A 16,339-nucleotide genomic window follows, 5' to 3' on the forward strand; every position below is an offset into this window, starting at 1 on the left:
CAGGCAGGCAAGTCGTAAATGAGGCCCCTGCACACAGAGGAGCCATGGCAACGGCTGGTCCTGTTGCCGATTGGTTCCTGCGCTGGAGGCTGACTAGTCCGGCACAGAAAAGCCTGTGGTTGAAACTGCCAGCCCTGTCTGCCCAGGGCAGCCTACTGTCCAAGTTACAGAATTCCAGCCTGGTGTTTGCAGATTGTGTTAATTGACAGGTTGAAGTTTTTGATATTCATTTGTCATTGTCTTTTGGGTTCACAGTCCTTCACATAAATAATCAGAAGTCTAAGATGAAAGTGTTCACATTATGTAGGAGATGTTTTGGGTGTTGAGAACAAGAGAGATTTAGGGTATTCAGGGAGATCTGTAGAAGTGCTGGAGGGAAATAGGTGTGTCATTCAAAAAATTGTCACGGTGGCTTTTTGCTCAAGTGTGAGGAGCTTTTTCTTCAGGACTAATGGGTCACCATAAGTGAGTCTAAACAATTAGACTTGAACTGTGTTGCTCTCCCATCCCTCTCTCTCCCCTTCACCTTTTATTTCACACTTTGGAGGTAGAGGTTGTCAGTTAAATTTGCAAAAAGCCACTGTGCAATTTTAAGTTTGTTAATTAAAGTTACATCCTCTTATACGGAGATTTGTTCCCACTTAAGTGTGGGGTATATCCCAAGCTTTCTTTTTAAAAATATATCCCATTAAATGGATGCCTTGTTTATTTGAAAGACAAATTCTGGCTCTGTTAAAAAAAAAGAATCATTATATATCTGCAGCACGGCAGCACTTTCTGCTTTTCTCAATAACAGATGGGATGCTCTGTTTGAATTTAGACCCAAATGAATGGGCTAGCCCAGCATGAGCCTTCAGACAGCAACGGCTGGGAAATCGCAGTAGTTTATTGAAAACATAGTGTCCTTTTCCAACTGAAAATAGAAAAATACTGCCAAAAATAAGGAACAACCCAAAATGAAACAGTTCCAGTGTTGAAGTGGCTGGTTTTCTTTTACAGGTTTTTTTGTTTTGTTTTGTTTTTATAGAAATAATTACAATGCTGTTTGAAAGCAGAACCAAGAACCCTTGGCAACCCCAGGTACTGTGCCTTGCTAAAGAAAATTGTTTGAGAAATATTAACCAATATGAAATGACCCCCAGCAATCCTCACATCTAGATGATGATAAACTCTGAGATAGTAGAAGCAAATGAGAAGGACTGGATATAGTATGTTTTCTTCCCATAAAATCATAGAAAAATTTCCCCTGTATTTTGGAGTTGAATTGAAGTTGTGAAAGTCAGGGAGTAGGTGTGGCTGTCAGTAGCTAATGACATAATCTATGGGCATGTGAGGTGTCTTAGGGAGCAGCTTCTATTAGTGGTGAACACATTAATGAGTGTGCCCAGGCATCCTGGAAGGCAGGACACATTAGATACCTCTCACTGGCTCATATAGATGAGAACATTGCTTATTTCAACCAGATCATATTGCTATTTTTCCCTTAAAGTGAAAAAACAGTAGGGTCACTATTGGAGCCTGTTGAGATTAAAAATAGACAAGTGCTTACAGCAGACAAGCATCTATCTCTTAGCCATTGAAAGAAACCTCCTCTGCTTCCTAAAATCCCATTGGATTAAAGAGATTTGCATAAATTGTGTGCAACTTGCTTTCTTGAGTTGTGGAGACAATCAGCGTATCTTTGTTAGGGTAAGTATATTTATTTGATGCATGTTTCATCAAACTATGAATATAATTCAGACCACTCATTACATTTTATGAAAAATTAAAAATCTGTACTTTTTATACTAGTTGCAGGTCTTTAAAATAATATTTAAGACAATCAAAATTTGTATTTGTAAATCTCAGTTGCTTGAGATGAACAGACTCAGGGCTGCATTGCCTTGGGGTTTTCTAAGAGTAAGTCAATTAAGTGTAAATGCTTACCTTAGATCAAGGTAGCAGATAGCACAACAAGAAAAGATTGTGGTTCATTTGTGTTACACTCTGATTCTACTGTGCATGAAATGATCGTAGAGCCCTCTAAAATTCAAGAACCTTGAGATAGACATTTTCTAAATACAAAAATTATTTAAGTGATTATTTAATGCTATAATGTTTCCTTTAATTTGAGGTTACCTTTTGCTATTCTTTGGAATGATAAATAGCTTGGACCTTGACTTGGTGGAAATGTTTTTCTTAACATGGACTTTTTATGACAAAGGTAATTGGAAGTTCTCTGGGAAATGACATCATAGAATTGATATACAACTATGGTGTATTAGAAATATATTATATAATTGCTTTAATAAAAGAAACAGAACTTGATTTGACTGTATCATTTAAATTCAATTTACTAATTTATTTTATAGAGATAATGATAAAAATTTGGAGTTATGTTTAGCCAGCTGTTTGAGTTGAATATCCACTGCTATTTCTTGTCATTTTGTCTTTTGCTCAGTTGCTATGTTGACAGTCCCTTCTTAAAACTGAGAGCCCATTGAGCATTGAACATCAGGACCTCTGGATACATTTCATCTCTGTCCACTAGAAATTATAGTTCTTTAGACAGGTCTTTTGAGATTCCTATGAAATCTTCTTTACTCTCTAATACTCAGCACTAAACTGTAATTTATCCAGTGCTGTACATTCTCTATTCCAATATGTAAATTTATTTTAATCAATGTCTTTAAGTGCACTTGTCTAGCCTTTGTCTATACTTCTGAAGTTTAACAAGGCCCAGTTTGGGTTTGTATTAACAGAAAACAGAGGAGAAAATGTGCAATGAGAAGGTAAAAACAGGTCTCCAAAGCTGCTGTTTGTGGAGCCATGTAGATGTTGTGTGGGGCACCTCAGAGGGAGGGATTACTACCTACAGTGGAGTCCTTAAAGGGAATAGGGCACTAAGGAAAAGCTTTCTTTAAGCTGACTTTTCCCCAGAATACACACTCAGTTCTCACTGGTGTTAATACAATCACGAGTGACCAGTAAGTAAAACTAATGCCTAAGGTTTACCAATGTAGGATTCTTACAACTCACATGTAACCTAAAAAGTTGAAAATGAAGACATGGCACGTAATAAGTAGCTATCAGATAATCATGACAGCAATATGAATAAAGACACTAGTTTTTCTAAAATTGCATGAACACACGTAGAAATCCAACGGGGTTGTGGGACTGAAATCTACACAGAGTGCACCTCAAACTCCTGTGACAAGACTTAAGAGAACTGTGCTGTTTCCACAGCTACCACAGGAAGAGTAAGTACTCTCCCTACAGAATTCCAGGATGCTGTAACCTACTAATGGAAATGAAGAAAGTGATCACACAGCTCTTCCATATCTTTGTAATACATTTTTTATACTTGCCCAAGATTTCACCACTTCCAGGCTTGTAGGCCTCTTCTCTGGCCAATCTATAGATATTTAAATACTGGACTATGCTAGAGAGATGGTTCAATGGGTAAGAGCACTGATTGCTCTTCTAAAAAAAAAAGCTTGGTTCAGTTCCCAGAACTCACATGTCAGTTAACAATTGTCTGTGACTCTGGTAGCAGGGGACTCAGCACCCATGGCAAAACACCAATACACATTAAAAAAAAAAGTTGGACCTCCAGAGGCAATTCATAGATCATGACATGCCCTGGGGACCTTCTCCAGAGGTAATCTATAGATCATGACATGCACTAAGAATCTGCTCCAGAGGTAACCCATAGGTCATGGAATGCACTGGGGACCTGGATCTATTCAGAATGGATATCAATAGAAAGTCTGTGACTGTCAGACTGTGGACTCACTCTAACAGGAGAGGGGGATCAGTATTTGTGGTACTAACATTAGGGGATTCCACATACTTTCATCCATGATCATAACTTTATGGTAACTTGGACTTCCTTTCTTTTTTGTCCAAGCTGGGGTTTGAAAGTAGGGCTGTGTATGCCAAGAAAATGCTGACTTTCACTTCTTTAAGAGTGTTTTCTACTTGATGATTCTTAAGAATACAATGAAAATTTGTATCAGTACTCTCTCAGCTCCTTCATTAAGTCAAACTTTATGCCAGTATCAGCAGATCACTATACGGATGTTATTGGAAGCATCTGGAATGTTCACCTTTGAATTTGTTGGCTGTGTTGCTGGGGAAATGACAAGAACTGCTTGGTCCACTATTCAAGAAACCTATTATCTGTTCAGAATGATCTCTCATTACAATGAATGTTACCAGCAAAGAACCTGAGAACGACACTGTCTAACACTTGAAAACGCTGCGGAACAGACACACTCATTCTCCAGCTCTGGGCAATTTGTTGTGACCAGTCACTCCAGTGGCATTTGAAGAGACATTTGCAGGACTCGAAATTAGCAAGTCAAGAAAGGTTTCTTGACACTCATAATTGTAAAAACCAGTTGTCTAGCATCTGGACCTTTATATTTTACACATATGAGTTGCCAATTTGCTTTAGGAATGACTATTTATTTGTTTAATACTGCAAGTCCTAGAAATGATTTCCCGTGTTATATATTTATTCATTTTAATAGTTATTTGAAATTTTCACTATGATCCAGGCGTGTCTAGTTAGATACCTATATATTTTCCTGGGTCCTTCCTCTTAGTTACTAATATGTGCTATGACTTTGCAGTGTGGTATACATGAACATCTGGGAAAGATCATGCACTCCTCTGATAAGGTTTCACAAAGGGAATAAGTCTTTAGGTCATGCAAGGCCAGGCACTGCTTTCTACAAACCATTCAGAGGTGATAACGAGCTAGGATATCCAGCATTATCAGAAAATGAGATATCTAGGAGAATAAAGATGTATCTGAAAGTACATTGAAAATCTATCAGAATTAATTTTCACATAGCCCCTTAAAAGCAGAAGAAGTACAAAGTAAAATGGAGAGATTCAAAAGACTTCAAGGACTATGTCTTCTTAACAGGTAATTTAAACTCCAGCCCTCCACCAACAGAAAGCTAATTCTATCAATGTCTTAGGTGGGTTTGGAAGTAGATATCTACCCTACCCTAGCCTCAGGATGACTGAAACTATGATGTGGCTGTGGAAGACCCCACCAGAAAAACTTGTCAAACATGCCCAAAATGTGAGATAAATGAGTATTGTTTCAGGTTGTTCATTTGTCATACAGCAAAAAAGAATACATATAGGATCTTTTTTACTTTAGAATACTTTCCATGTGCATTTTAGTAATTAAAAACCCACTCAAGTCTCAAATAAACTTAGAAAACATTTTTGAGATCTAATTTACACAAAGTAAAGACCATCAATTATCAGATCAAAATTTGATGAACTTTGAAATGCATGTAATTATGTAACTGTGTTTTGACCAAACACTTGAGAAGAAGTAATTTAAGGTGGAAAGTAATGCAGTTCACTTTGCTGGGGTGGGGGAAGAAGGCCTGATGTTGAGAATGGCTAGGTGTATTCTCTGGTCAGGACACATGAAATGGAGGAGAAGGCCTATGCTCACAATGGTGAGTGACTCATTGGGCTCACTGTTTCAAAGTGATAGAGTCCATCATGGTGGGAAACACAGAAAGAAGGAAGCATCATCATTAGCACCAGCATCAATCTAAAACAACAAAATGAACTCTAGCCAACAGAACACTGACAAAACCCTTCCTTCCTTCCTTCCTTCCTTTCTTCCTTCCTCCCTTCCTTCCTCCCTTCGTTCTCTTTTTTCTTCTCTATATTTCCATTGTTTGTTGGGACAGCATCTCACTATATAGTCCAAGGTGGACTCAGTTTCACAGCAATCCTCCTGCCTCATCCTGCCAAGTGTAGGGATTGCAGCCATGAGCACCATTTCATCCAGCTTTCAGATATCTTTATCACAGATCTGCAGGTGTTTGTCCTTCATCTTACAGACCTGAATGATTGTCATTGTCTCCACTACCCCTAGAATTCACAGTCTATCATCAGAATATTCTGTTAGGAGGGTTAAAAGGAAAGAGCTTTGGGGGCATTTCGGTAAGGAGGGTAGAACAATTATTAGGATTAAAACCTCTATAAATCTCTAGAGAGCTTCTTCCTCCTGTGTTAATTATTAACACAGCAAGAAAATTGCCTCGCCAGATGATGAATCTCCATTTCTTCAATCCTGGACTTCTCAACTTCTAGAACAATGAACAATAGAAAGTTATGAGAGCTGCCCAGCTCACGGTGCTTTGCTAGAACAGCATAAGTGAACTACTACATATATAACTGCTTTGCATACTTAAAAGGGTATTGAATATGCCTTGTAATCACTCTTTACAACCTTACAATGTCTTCCAGTTCAATAACTTCATTTCAGCAATCTGTGACCTCTTTTGCCTATTTTGTTTGCTTCTCCCCACACCAGGCACATCCCTCAGCACACAGTCTCACTCCTACCTTCAAACAGGTAAGGGCATCCTACGTAGGTCTCCTATATCCTTACTTTTGCATCCCTACTCTGAAAAAAATCATAGTGAACCAACCTTCAGATCACATATGAAGTATGTTCTTCCTGACTGTTATAGTTTGGATATAGTGTTTTTCCTATAGGCAAACATGTAAAAGTCTTGGTCTTATCTCAGAGTAACGGGGGGATGTGAAACTTTCAGGTAGTATTGCCTAGTAGGTGGTTTTGCATAACTTGGACATTCCCTTGAAAAGAGTAGAGATACATCAGCCTCTTCTCCTCCTATCTTCCTTTCCTACCAGGATGAGCAGATGTGCTATACCTCAGGCTCCTGCCATGCTCTGCTACACCCACCAGACGTCCTGAAGCAATGTGACTGAGTAGTTAAAAACCACCACTACTCAGTTATTTTTTCTTTATATACTGATTATCTAGAATATTTATTTTAGTTACAGAAAGCTAATGTACTGACAAACAGATGATGTTAATTTTTTGAAAGGTATGTAAATATCTATTCAGTCTTATAGCTTATGTTTAAGTGCATATTTGAATATGACCGTGAAACTCTGTGAATCAATGTTCTATGTTTTTCATTTGTATTGTGTTTGAACATATAACAGTCTTCAGCTTCACTGAATTATTTGGAGTGAAATCATGTCAAACAATGCATTACCCAAATGTAGCCTAGTAAATTGACATATTGGGACAAAGTTGGGTTTGAACATGAAGATAATTAGTTTCCTATAATTGATAGTTCAGACTTGAAATATTGGGCTTTTATTTTATCTTACTTTCAAGGATGAATTCACATTATGCAATTAGTTTAACTACATTTGAATTAGAGTCAAACCCTTCTTTAAAAAATGTATTGGATTTACAGGTCACGTGACCGAGAAGGAAACACATACATTTTCCTTCTTCATCAGTCCTTGTGAAATAAATTCTTGATGAGGTCAAAGTTTCAGTTTGGAAAGTCTAAGAGCTGCCTATGAAACACTGATTGCATGCACATAACTGTTCAATACCTACAGTAGGCAGGAGACCATAGTACATAGGCCATTGCTTCTGCATTTTCCCAAATGTATTCAACATGTGGAAAATGTGTATAACTTATTCTGTGGAAATTCACAACTGATGTGTCTTTGGGGTTACCCAAGCAGTACCAATCAATCCTGAAATGTGGTTCTATGAAAAAAAACATGACTCATTCTGACTAACAGGGCATGATTAGGAAGTCAGGAGATAGAGATGTGGTTTAAAATGATATAGTCATTAAATAGTTCATTTCTGTAGGTAGTAGTATCAGGCAATAGAGAAGCTGACTATGGAAGCAGGAAAGTGTTTGCTGCTAGTTTTAGGATTTGCTGTAATATTAGCAGTTAACCAGAACATTAGAAGATGGTAGTCAGCTCAACATGGAATGATTTCATTTGTTGTCTACTTGAAGGCTGTCAATGGCTCTTCATTAGTAAAGTCTCTGAAAGTGGAATGGACTGGCAGTATCTAACTAGGGAATCTCATACTTGCAGTTTCAAAGAACTCAAAACTTTTTTTATGGGTTTGGAGAGCTATGCATTTAAATAAAAACCCAGACTGGCTTACAGAAACCTTCATGATTAATCTATCAGTGGTTCTTAGTCTATATGTAAAGTTTAAATTTTATTTTTAAAGAATCTTTATCATTTTAAATTTCTGTGTGTATATGACTATGTATGAGTATGTGCATGTGAGTACCCATGGAATAGGAAGCATGAGATTCCCCTGGATCTAGAGTTGCAAACAGCTGTTAGCCAGCCACATATTATGGTGAAAGATTCTCAGACATGTTTCCTCAGGATCAGCATGAAGATCTGTGATCCAGAAGGGGTCAAGGTTGTATCTTAAGGTGGCAGCCAAGATAGTAATGTATATAAATCTCCCCTGAATTACTGGTTTTGACAGCATGACAATGACACTCTTGCAGGGTTCATGGCAAGAAGTTGATACTTGATATAGTGAGAGGCCTGGAGAAGGTACAGCCTCAGTTAGGGTGGAAAACCCAGAAATTAAAATGTTATAAAGAGAAGCTGAAGCATGCCACCATCTAAAGGGATTGGAGTCCCTGAAGAGATGTCACTGGTGAATGTGTAGCCTAGTTGCACTAGAAACCCCAACATACTGACAATGCCAAGGACATGTGATGTCTGTGAAGGACAACAGCAGGTATGAAGTAGAGTGAGCCTGAGCCCATGAGGCAGTCTATGTGTCCTGCACATGGAAAAGCTGGGGAGGTGGAGCTTTTCAAGCCCTTTGGAGCTCTGAAGACCATGAGTGAATCATAGCTACAGGACACTGGGCTATAGAATTTGATTTACACTGTTGGGTGTTGGTTTTGCTATGATTTGATTGTGACTGTACTATGGTTCTTCCCAAGAAAATAATAACTAGTTTTTGGTTTACAAAAACCTGTAATTTAGAGAATTTGAAATTTTAAAAAGGCAAAGGATTTTTAAAGAGAATGTGAATTTTAAAGGTCTTGATTTTTTTTAATTGTGGCATTTTTAAAGTGATACTGTATTTTATACTGTGGTACTCCTATCAGATTACCTTTGGTGAGTGTGTGAGGCATGCTTTGGTCAATGATGTGAGAGGACTCAGCCTACTGTGGATAGTGCCAGGTCTCAGTAGGTATATGTTCTGTCATCATTTCTGCTTAGTTTATGCCCCAGATTCCTGCCTTGAGTTCCTGACCTGACTTCCCTTTGTGATAGATCTGTAAACTTAAAGCTGAAACAAACCCTTTCCAATTTTATTTTGGTAAGTATGTTATCATCATTAGAAAGCAAACTAAGATAATATCAGAAGATTCAAAGACCTACCATGCTCATTAGGAGGATTCATTTTGTGTAAATGGCCATCCTGCCAAACACAACCCACAGATTCATGCAATCTCTATCAAAATTCCAATGCAGTTCTTCAAAGAAATGGAAAAAATCACATAGAAGAATAAAATACTGGATATAATCAAAACAATCCTGAAGAATAACAACACTTCTGAAAGTATCACCACCCTATATTTCAAGTTACATTGAAGAACTACAGTATGAAAAGTCTGAAATAAAATCAGACACATTGTTGATTTTACAAAGAGACCAAACTAGTCACTGGAGAAAAGATACCATCTTCAAAAAATGATGTTGGTCAAACAAGATTAACTGTGTGTAAAAGGATGAAACGGTTGTTACTTCTCATCCTTCACTAAACTCAAGTTTGAAATGGAACAAAGTGGGGAATAGCTTCAATTTATTGGGACAGGAAAGAGTTTTCTGAGCAGGACTATAGTTACACAGACATTAATACTAACAATTGGCAAATGAGACCTCATGAAACTGAAAAGCTTCTATGTAGCAGAGGATATCACTGTTTAAGTGAAGTGTAAGAATAGGAAAAATAATCATTAGTTATCCATCTGAAAAGGGGCTAGAGTTCAAACAGTAGGGGGGATAATGGGGAAGAATGGAACAGGAAGGGCTAAATGGGGGCAGGATATGAGAGGGCAGTACAGAAAAAGGAGTATGAGATAGAATAACTAAAGACCTTTGAAAATGCTATGGAAACCTACTTTTTATTTCCAAATAAAAAGGCATTGCCAGTTATGAGTTAATTTTGAGTTTTATGTCATTGTGACACATTAGATCCCTTCCAAACCTTACGGGCTATTGACATTGCTCTTGGTTGCTATGTTGGTTTGAAAGAAAATGGTTCCTCAAAGGGAGTGGCACTATTAGGAGGTATGGCTTTGTTGGGGTAGGTGTGACTTTGTTGAGGTCTGATATATGCTCAAGATACTGTCCAGAGTCTCAGTCTACTTCCTGTCATATACATAACAACATGTAGCTGCTCCTTCTCCATCAACATATCTGCCTGCAAACTGTCATGCTCCCCACCATGACGATAATTAACTAAATTCCTGAAAATGTAAGCCACTCAAATTAAATATTTGTCTTTTATAAGAGTTGTCATGGCCACGGTGTTCTCTTCACAGCAGTAGAAACCCTAACTAAGACAATTACTCCCCAGAACTTGCCAGCAAGAACAGTTGCTGAAGAACTCATATACTTACATCATAGGTTATGGATAAATCAAACTAGACACTGACCTGGAAGCTTCTATGTATGCTGAAAGATTCTATGTATGCTACTGAGTGAGAAATGTCATCAACACTGCTAGACACCTATAAATCCTATGAGCTACAACAATGATTAATCAACAATGATTAGCCTGGCAAGGTATGCCAGCTAATGCAATCATACCCTGAGTGTTATGGGAGTAACAAAACTCTTTCTGAATGTATTTAAAGCCCATTTTACAAGACAAAACACATGCCATGTACTGTTGGATGGGCCCAAAACTCATAACTGGCTAAGGTCATAGACCATAGGGGAAAACCTATTATTATTCTACTAAACTGACATATTATTAGACTGTCTCATAAGTCCTTACCCTTATACCCATAATTTAGTGCATTATCCAAACCTCGTCAAAGAAATTTTTTTTCAAGTAGATAACTATTAGTAGAGATCCACAACTGATCAATATGCAGAGAATATGAGACTGTGGAGTTCTCAGATATAAATGGTTCACCCACACCATCCCCATCACCACCAGGGCTCAGAAATCACAGAAGGACGACCAAAAGCCTATAATAGCCATAGTGAGTATATATCGAGTATATATCTATAATAGTGAAACAGTATTAGTCTTGACAGGTTGTCAGACAAATGACATCACAGTACCTGGTCTGCACGCTTAAGACCTGCACAAAATCAAGCCAGTCAAAATGTCAGTATGAGTGGATAAGACACTCAAGGTACTATTCCTATACCAGGAGCTATTAGAAATTTATATCTCCCGGAGGATGTAAAGTCAGTTTTCAGGGATGTGGCCCATGACATGCAATCCTCCAGAGGATATTGTTGGTCCATAGTTGTTGGTCCATACCCACATAGGAAACACTAAAGGAATCAGTGTTGAAAAAGAAAAAAAACGTGAAGTTGAACTAAGTGAGTAGTGGGAAGAAGAGGGAAAGAATTGAAAGAATGGAGTGGTGGGAAGTTTTGGTTAAAACAACTTCATATGTATATATGAAGTTCTCAAACAATAAAAACTAAAAATTGGAAACTTCATATTATAGTCATTAATGAGGTCATTCTTAGCTGAGATTAAAATTGGCTCATTTTTGTATTTTCTTCTTATGAGTAAGTTGCTAGCTGATGGACAACACAAGGTAACTGATAATAATCCTTGAAGATGCCAAGGACTGCAGGACAAGGGTACAGGACAAATATTTCTTACTCTAGACCGTTTATAACAACCCCTATCATAGCATTACGAGGCTTATAAAAGCATTTTTGAAGAAATTCGGTGGTTTTGTCTTAATGAAGTTGCTAAGAACTTATTACTTTGAGTCTCTGAGGAGAAACCACTGTTGCTCTGTGGTGGAAGTGGCCAATCCAGTGCAATGTGGAGAGTGTGATTTATCTCAGTGTAGACAGTGGGTTGGACACGGCAGTCCTCCTCTTCACTCCTGCTATGATTTGCTGAGTCACCTTTTGGATTCATCTCCTGTACCCTCTTAATGAACTCACTGGTCTCTAAGCATGCTTGACCTGTGTGAGCACACTAAGTAAGTATATTGCTTGCTTTTATTTTTATCACCACATTAAGAAAGCCATCACTTAAGAGTGGCCAGTATCACCTCTGTGATATGATACAATGCCATATACCGACTTTCATTCTTTCCTTCAAGTATAACGGATATGGTATGACTGTTTTACCACTCTAGAGACAGTGGGATCTCGGAGAATGGAGCTAATAAATGAGGCAGACTAAAGTCTCCTGCAATAGCTAACTTGATTTATAGCTTCAGACAATTTATACTCTCAGGGTTAAGAAGGGTTACCAGAGTAAAGTTCTCATGAGTATAAGCTGTATACAATCAAAGACAATTTACACATGACTAAAGCATGCTTTTCCATAGAGGCATGACTGAATAACAACAGCAAGCAATAATTAGTTATGTGAAGTAAATGCACACCTGTCTGCTATACCTAGCAGGAGCACAAAAACACATTGCAAGATCAATTTCGGGTTTGGAAGAAACTGACATCACAAGGCTCTTGTTTCCTCATAGCACCCAGAATTCTCCTAATGACTCCATTCTGGAAGGGTGTTCCAATATGACTACAGTATCAAAAAGTACTTAGCTACTTGTTTGGTGCCTCACCGTTTTGGTTCAGAATTGCTTTCTGCATTCTAGTCCATCTCATGGTTCTTCCTGAAGAGATCTTGGGAAACGAAGCTGACGATGAGAAGAGTGGCTTGATTAGCCCACAAACTAGCCAGTCAGTTATAAGGCTGGACTTCAATCACAAATTGTGGTTGTGTAGATTACACTCTCTCTGGCATGCCAATGCCCTGTGTTCTGTGAGACTGATCCATCAGAGAAGCCGTGTATCGTTTAGCTCTCTTTCTCATTATCAATTTCCATTGTAGTTTTTCTGGTACATGTTTCATAGCAACAATTCCTGGGATAGGCATTGGTTTGTGAGGGATAATGGCAAAATTGCTTTCTTGCATTAAATCTCCTTTTAACATGGTCATAGTCAAATAGCTGGTCACACACCTACCCAGCTAGACCACAGTACCAGAAGGCCTGGCCAGTAGGAATAGCAAAGAGATCAGGAGGGTTTTGTGCCATTCAATTCTGTGATACAAGCTATCCAGTAATGTACTTTTTCTCCTTCCCAGGAGTCAAGACAAAGGAATTTCCTTGAGACTGAGTCCACCTATAGGGTATATTGGAAGACTTGGATGGAAAATAAGGTTTACACATTCTGCAACAAGACCATCTACTAGCCTGGAACGTATGCCTTGGATCTCAGAGAAATACCTATCTGATTGCTTTGAGTCTATTTGTTGTAACAGCCATTATTTCCTAAGCTAATACAATTTAATTTAGGAGTCTGTGTCCTTGATAGCACAACAATGGAAACTAACCATATAAATAAGAATAGGATAGAGAATAAACATATAAGTTGTGTTAGATAACAGCAATAGGTCACAGCAGTAAGAAAAAGAGCTAGGAGAATCCTCCCCAGAAGACAACCTCTACAGCACAAACTGCACATAGAAACTGACCATGCAAAAGAAACCTCACAGAAACCAGTAGAAGAAATAGAAGATCTTGGAACAATCCCTTAGATAGGTCCAGGCATGATATGCTTGAGAAAGCACAAGGAGGCTTGCATATCTGAAGCAAAGTTCTGAAAATACCTGGATTCTACAAAACACATTATACTGAAACTTAGAGGCCTCAATTTTACTTCATTATTCACATGAAGTTCCATGCGTAGTATTCTAGATTTCTCTTCTGTACAGTCTTACTGGTCTTGGAATATCAGGTGGCTTCATAGGATGGAGAGGGGCCCAGTTAGCTTTGTAAAGGGTTTGTACTGTCTTGGGTTAGTTTCTTTCACTAGGCTCTCATCTTCCATCTTCAGGGAAGCTTAGTTTTCTTTGTAGCAAAAAGAGCCTGAATGGATGCTAAAGTTCCTTGAAGTCATATCATCAGAGACTAGCACATTTCACTTGTTCAAGTCACCAGGCAGACCCACATGCAAGGGATGGGGAAGAGGTGCCAAGTTGGGAAGAGTAGCTAAGTAGCAGAAGCTTAGAAGCAGGCCGTGTGTTGTTTATGTAGCAGATGGAATTGGGCACAATACAACCTTTTGTTCTCTGCATTTTGATAAGTTATGTCTGTCTGAAAGGACCTCTATGTGTTTAATCAAGATTTTTTTGATGAAGGCTGAGTGCTGCTCTTATCTGTGGACATAAGGGTAAAAATTTACAAAGTACTAAAGAACAGTGCTAGTTTAATCAGCTGTTGATTGTGGATTCTCCTCCAAAATCTATAACTTAATTAGTCCTAGGGAATTGGCTAGGTTTCTAATATCAAGCATTTGTCTTCCTCTTGTTAAGCAGACAACTAGGAGAAGTCCAATTAGGAGTCATTGGTTACCACTAAGATATGCATGCCACTATTGTACCCTTTAAGCTTATCTTGCCATGCTGGTTGTTGTTAACGGTTTATAGTCATCAAAGCTGGTTAGAACTAGTGGTTGCTTCCCTTTCTTGGAAGCTTGCATGGTAGTTTCTTATACAGTTAAAGCTAGTTTTCAGGAAAGAGTCTTTCAAGTCAGATCCAGTCTAGATGCTCTGCGTTCTGTGTCCAAAGTACATGGTGTCTTCAGTCATGAACACTTAACTTTCACATCTGGGTGACCACCAAGGTTAACAGCAATAACTTATAGTGGTTTGGAAGTTTCTTGGAAAGCCTAACCAAATTGTTCAAAGGGGGTCTATTCTAAGTGAACTGATGATGCTGTGTGTGTGTGTGTGTGTGTGTGTGTGTGTGTGTGCATGTGCGTGCGTGCACATGCATGTGTGTTGAAAAGCATGCTTTTGCCTACATAAATCCCTAGACAGCTTCCTGGCTCTCCTATTCTCAGGTGCCATTTGTATTTTATCATGAGAGCTCTGTCCATCAGTTGCTATTTCTTATCTGCCTGCAATCCCTGGAAAGCTGTTTCCCTGGGAAGATGGATATGGACAGAGGTTTGGGGGTAAAGAAAGTATTCTATTTCCAAATGACCCATTGCTGAGTGTTTTCAGCAGACATGTATACACTGTCATTTGAGAGCTAGACTTTGTTCAAATTGGATTGTAGGCTTTTATTTCTTGGCTTAGGTACAGGCTCACTTCCATCATTATGTGCATTAGAACACAGGCTTTCTCCTGTGAAGAGATATTCAAGTGCACAGCAGAGTCTTGTCATCTCATGAGGCTGCATGAACATAGTTGCTTACTTTATGTGTTTTATCACACACTGTTTTGTATTGGATGTGGTCTCATGGCATTAGGGAGTAATCCTTCTTTAGGCAGATCAGAAATTCATCTGTTCTTACAGCAGAACTTCTGCCCTCTTTTTTCAAATCTTGAGACGATGAGTCCTGGGCATTGTTCAAAATTGTATTAACTGGCTCTCACCGAGAGCCAGCTGTGTTAGACAATAGAAATCTATTTGTTTGCAGTCTAAGATGGAAGTGTTGGCAGGGTTGATCCAACCTGAGTCTTCCCTCTGGGCTTGTATATCCTCCCATTGTCTCTGTGTTTCAGGTGCTCCTTTCTGCTATGTGGCTATGTCTTCAACTCTTCCTGCAGGGGCATGTTGACATACCCAGTCATATAGAATTAGACCCACCTTAATAACTTGACTTACCCTAATTATGTCATTAAAGGCTATCTCTAAATATAGTCACTAGATCCCAAGGTTATGGCTCAGTCTAAAAAGTTCTTAGGGATACTGCTTACCATGCTGTACCCTCTGTGAGCTCATAGGTGTGCAAGTTGGTGAAGTCCCACCCCCAAGGAGAACAGCTGTAGCACTTGTTTATCTGCTTTGGACTCAGAAGAGATAACCAGGCCCCAGATTGTGCTTTTGCAAAAGCAGAGAGTTCTCTGCTGTCCAGAGGGTTAGGCCAAGCTACAGCAACAGGCAACTCCTAAACTAGAAAGAACCTCCTAAACTTTGTTGTGCAATATCTTTCTCTAAACAACTAAGGTACTTTCACATTAGACACCAGAGACTAGGTCCTGGCAACTGTCTCGCTGTACATTCTGTCAGCTCACATGCTCACAGTATTCATAGTTGTTAACATTATTGATGGGGCTTCCTTGCTCTTCACAGGAAATCAGTCTGTACATTTTAATGAAACAGAATCAAAGAATAGACTTCAATAGATTCTTTTGTTAAGCATCCGTGTGCCCTGAGGGAATGTTTTGGGGTTTTTGTTTTTGTTTTATACTTAATAAAACAAATGAATTTAAATTTAGTAATTGGATTTTCTTTTACCTGGCAAT

At 38.6% G+C, this 16,339-nt stretch overlaps 1 long non-coding RNA gene across 2 annotated transcripts; it reads left to right on the plus strand.

The window, feature by feature from the left end:
* The first annotated feature begins 65 nt into the window (after positions 1 to 65).
* LOC121141810 lies at positions 66 to 13,356 on the plus strand. 2 transcript variants are annotated; one of them, XR_005878744.1, is made up of 4 exons: positions 66 to 209; positions 1,028 to 1,080; positions 6,338 to 6,379; positions 13,169 to 13,356. It is a non-coding gene; the product is annotated as an uncharacterized LOC121141810 (long non-coding RNA). The 2 variants fall into 2 exon arrangements; XR_005878743.1 differs by lacking the exon at positions 6,338 to 6,379.
* The last annotated feature ends 2,983 nt before the right edge of the window (positions 13,357 to 16,339 follow it).

Source organism: Mesocricetus auratus, unplaced genomic scaffold (assembly GCF_017639785.1).
Source record: "Mesocricetus auratus isolate SY011 unplaced genomic scaffold, BCM_Maur_2.0 Super-Scaffold_100008, whole genome shotgun sequence".
NCBI lineage: Eukaryota > Metazoa > Chordata > Mammalia > Rodentia > Cricetidae > Mesocricetus > Mesocricetus auratus.